The following is a 5,005-nucleotide window of genomic DNA, read 5'->3' as shown; positions in this document are numbered from 1 at the left end:
CACTCCATGATCTAGCTAAGAGTCAGAGAAACACTCCCTGGCCTGCTCCTACCTGTCCTCCTCTCATCCAAGGGCCCTGCCTCTGTCTTCCAGTGAGCACTTGATTTAAGCCTCAACTCCAGCAAAGGCTTTTCTGATCACAGACCCTAAGCAGAGAGCGCAGAACAGCAGCTATGTGCTGGTGTGCCTACAAGCTTGGAGCTTACTTTGCAAACATTCCTGGTTGTTGCTCAAGAAAGACCCAGTAGATTTAAGTCTTGATTGTTCCTCATCTCCTATCACTGTAAGATTGTTTATTGGCTTGCTTTTTAATTAATTAATTTATTTTTTTAAATTAGAAGGCTCTTGCTGGTATTAGAGTAATAAACCAGTATTGCTGGGAAAATGAACCACAGTCAAGAACCCAAATGGCCCATCTCAAGCTAGGTTCCCAAGACACAGAGAGAAACATCCTAATAAAAATCTATTAGGAAGTGCTCTTAGGAAAACTCTAAGTACAGCTGGGCAATTGGGACTGTAACCGATGGAGCGTAAACACCGTGACAAGTCAAGCGTCTTCGAGAACAATGTAGTTCAATGCTTCAGGGGCCTTGGACACATGACAGGTCACAATTAAGTGTCCCCAGAGTTGAGGGAGTTGGAGAACTTGCAACCTTTCAGCCCTCAGTCACTGGTTCAATTTTCCTCCTCCCTCTCAGTGTGTGTGGTTTCATCAACTTCTGGATGGTCTTCTGATAGATACAGATGCTGTTGTGACAAAAGACATGGAGAAGCCTATGTGCCCAGAAGGGATCTACGGGGATCTGGACAAAGGACTGACAGCATATGTCACACAGAGCAGCTATTAGAAAAACCAAGCAAAGGGAGAAACACAACAGATTTTCATTAGAATTTGTTTACAACTCTTTCATTCATGGAACAAACAGTCATGGATCACTCAGTGTGTCCCAGCCAATATGCTAAATGCTGGAGATAAAAGAAGAAGAAGAAGAAGAAGAAGAAGAAGAAACCACAATGACAACACCAACTTTGTACTTGAGAAGCTTAGAGTCTAACAAGAGTAGAGTGAGAACATGTACCCTAATGACTAACACCCAGTTCTGCAAGGATCCCCTGTAGCATAGCGCATAACATATGGGACTGCTAACCATGGCATTGGCAGTTCGAATCCACTCTATGAAAGACAGTTGCGCAGTCTCCTCCCATAAACTTTAACAACCTCAGAAACCCAACGGTGGATCATTAGGAGTTCAAGCTGGCTTGATCACAGTGGGTTTGCTCTGGGGTTTTGGTTTAGCTTCTCTGCAGGTCTGTCTCACAGAGGTTGGCCCTTCCACCTCAAAGAGCCTCTGTGTGCAATGATAGAATCCAGGGGTTAGCGGTGGTGGTGGCAGCGGCGGCGGCGGGATTGGAAGCGGTTGGTGTCCAGGGTGGCTCCGGGCGGCCATGGCCTTCACCATGTACTCGCTGCTGCAGGCCGCCCTGCTCTGCGTCAATGCCATCGCCGTGCTGCACCAGCGAGGAGCGCTTCCTCAAGAACATTGGCTGGGGAACAGACCAGGGAATTGGTGGGTTCGGAGGGGAACCAGGAATTAAATCGCAGCTAATGAACCTCATTCGATCTGTAAGAACCGTGATGCGAGTGCCATTGATAATAGTAAATTCAATTGTAATTGTATCACTTTTATTATTTGGGTGAAGCCCAGCCAAGGAAATGGAAATTCTGAAGAAGAAGGTGCCAGCAGAAGTTACTGCTTCGAGGTTATTAAAAATAGATATCTTAGCTGGTCAACCTCACACTTGACAAAAATGTAAAGCTGACAATAAAACAAGAGTTCTTATTTAAAAAAAAAAAAAAGAATCCAGGGGTTAAAAGGCTATGTAGTTTAACATGAATGAAGCATCTAGGGATTCCTAGATGAAAGCGCAGTGTGAGCACATGGGATTATTAGTAATAAAGGTTGTTGTTGTTGTTGTTATGTGCCGTCGAGTCGCTTGCGACTCATAGTGATCCTATGTACAACAGACCCAAACCCTGCTCTATCCTGTGCCAATCACACTGCCTCTGACACACCCATCCCGATTACCCCAGTCACTGAATCAATCCACCTCATAGAGGGTCTTCCTCTCCTCTACCCTCCCAAGCATGATGTCCCTCTCCAAGGACCGGTCCCTCCTCACAAGTTTTCCAAAGTATGTCAGAGGAAGCCTCAGAATCCTTGCCTCCAAGGAGCAGCCCAGTTTAACCCTTTCCAGGACAAATCTGTTTGTTTTCTTAGCAGTCCATGGTACACTCAATACTCTTCTCCAGCACCACAGCTCAAAGGCATCAATTCTCCTTCTATGCTCCTTGGTCATTGTCCAACTCTCTGATGCATAACAAGTGATTGCAAAGACCATGGCCTTTATCAGGTGCACCTTAGTCTCCAGAGTGACATCATTGCTCTTCAGTACTTCGGAGAGGTCCCTAACAGCAGACTTTCCCATTGCAATACGTCTTTTAATTTCCTGGCTGCTAGTGTCAAGAGTGTTGACTGTGGAGCCAAGCAAACTAAAGCTGTGAACAATCTCAATCTCTTCACCATCCATCCTGATGCTGTAATAAAGGTAGTGTGTAGTAATATCAAAAGACCAAAGCTGACACAGGAGTTTTGCTCAGCATTTAAAGTATTCCAGGTCTCCTAGTCTCTTTATCTAAGAAGGTTCCCAGCAGCTATGAGGCATCTCTGCATTGGTATGTCGTAGGGTCTGAGCATCCACACTCAGGTAAGTGTCCTGCTATTTCAAGGAGGGTGGCTGCATTAGCAGGTTTCAACAGCAACACGGCCACTGGGTTAATTAAGGTCATGTCTGTCTCTTAACACAAGTCAGGACTAAGAGGGGACGGGAATGGACCATAGTAAGTGCGGACTAAATGTAAAATGTTTCCTACTAATACACTGTAACAATTAAGGAGAAGCACAAATAGTTGTTTTTCCATCCCCAGGACTAGAGACTCGAAGATCAGGCAGGACTGTCAGAGAAAACATCTCAGGGAAGAGATTTATGCTAAGAGATTATCCGTAGTTTATCTGAAATCCAAATTTCACTGTGTAGCCTTCATTTTTGTGTGCTTATTCTAGCAGCCCTGCACCACAAGTATCATCCAAAAGACTTTCCTGCTTCTGTTCTCTGCCAAGATCAGACGCTGGAGGCCAGGGCGCTTCAGAGGATGCCGCTTCCTCCAGAGAGTCCTTCAGGGGTATGGACGGTTAATGTGCCTAGATGCACCTCTCCAGAAAGGCCTGGAGATCTACTTTTTAAAAAAATCAGCCACTAAAAACTTTATAGAGAACCGTGAGCCAATGATTTACTTAAAGCAACACTGACAGAAGTGCTGTCATGAGTAAGAATTGACACCAAGACAGGATGCGGCGAGACAGGAACTCTCACACATTGTTGGTGGGATTGTAAAATGGTGCAACCACTCTGGTGTTTCTGTAAAAAGCTGAGCATAGAAATTCCATATGAGCTAGCTATTCCACTGCTTGGAATATACCCTGAGAAAACGAGAACTGAGACACAAACAGAGATTTGCACACCAATGTTCATAGCAGCGTTAGTCACCCTTGCAAGAACAGCCCAAATATCCAACCATAATTGAATGGTTTGAGAAATTGTGGTACATTCACATGACGGAATACTACGCAGCACTCGGAAGCAATTATTTTTAAAAATGACTACGTAACTTAGGAGGGATTGGAGAGTATTATGCTGAGTGAACTAACTCAGTCTCATAAAGACAAATACATAGAAGACTGTTATTGAAGAAATAGAAAGATAACTAGTAAAATGTGTATGAAGATCCAAGGGGGGTAGGAACTAGGGAGTGAGGATGGGTCGGGGGAAATCATAGGGTCACACAATTTGATAGGTGGAGGGAGGAGTGGGAAAAGGAAATGGGAAAGTTCCAGCAGGGATCTGGCAAGACGGCATTGGTGGGCATAGTTCAGTGTTGATTAATTTTATAAAATCTAGTATGAAACACAATGTGAATGAAGGATAGTGTGAAATACGATGTATACAAACTTTATAAGCAAACCAATATAAAATAAAAACTAAAACTAAAGACTCCATGGCAACTGAGCTTTCTAATGAGAAGAGGGAGTGGTTATCTTTAATAAAATTATTTCACTCAGGTCAATGAAAACAGAGGGAGCTCTGTTTATCTTAGCTGGTAAGGAGTTGCGCTGCCAACCCCAAAGCAAGTGGCTGGAATCCACCGGCTGCTATGAGGGAGAAAGACAGGCGATCTTCTCCAGTGTGGTTTACAGCTTCTGAAAACCTGATCAAGTGTCAGCTATGAATTGGTACCAACTCAACAACAATGATGGGGTGGTGGGTAGAGAAAGGGAAAGAGAGAGGGGGAGAGAGAGAGGAAGGAAGAGGAAAGGAGGGAGAGGGAACTAGAGAGAGGGAGGAAGAGAGGGAAGGAGAAGGAGGAAAAAGGAGGGAGAGGGAGGGAGAGAGGAAGGGAGAGGGAGAGAGAGAAAGAGACCTTCTGAAGACACCTCACAACTCTACTTGGAATTAGGAACATGGACCCCAAACTTTTCTTTAACTCAGGTGTTTTCAAGGCCAGCATGTTTTGATTGGACAGAATAAAAGTGTGTTCGTGAAAGGGAAATGGAGGCAGAGAGAATCAGGAAGTAAGCTTCCCTTGCTCATCTGACTAGTTGAAAGCTCTGTCATTCTGAGGTTGCAAATCTTCACCGGAGGGTGACCACCCAGTTTTCTCCCACTGAGTGGTCGTGAGACTAAGATTGTAGACCTTTTCAACCTTTTTGTTAGCAGCCCCAAACCCTGCAACCAGGGCTTTTTGAGTTTCCTTAGTGCTGTCCACTCAGAATTGATCCACGGCTGAACTTCCAGTGTGTATTCAGAGGCAGTAAACAGCACGGGAAGAGATTTCTTATCTTTCTTCCCTGGAACAGCTGGTGGATCGAACCATGTGCCTTTCCTTATC

At 44.7% G+C, this 5,005-nt stretch overlaps 1 pseudogene; it reads left to right on the top strand.

Moving 5' to 3' along the window:
* Nucleotides 1–1,446: 1,446 nt before the first annotated feature.
* LOC102877024 lies at nt 1,447–1,699 on the top strand (annotated as a pseudogene).
* The last annotated feature ends 3,306 nt before the right edge of the window (nt 1,700–5,005 follow it).

The sequence above is a fragment of the Elephantulus edwardii genome, unplaced genomic scaffold (assembly GCF_000299155.1).
Source record: "Elephantulus edwardii isolate Elephantulus edwardi_28Jun2011 unplaced genomic scaffold, EleEdw1.0 scaffold00121, whole genome shotgun sequence".
NCBI lineage: Eukaryota > Metazoa > Chordata > Mammalia > Macroscelidea > Macroscelididae > Elephantulus > Elephantulus edwardii.
The sequence above is the reverse complement of the archived record's forward strand: the minus strand, read 5'-3'. Positions and strand labels throughout refer to the sequence as shown.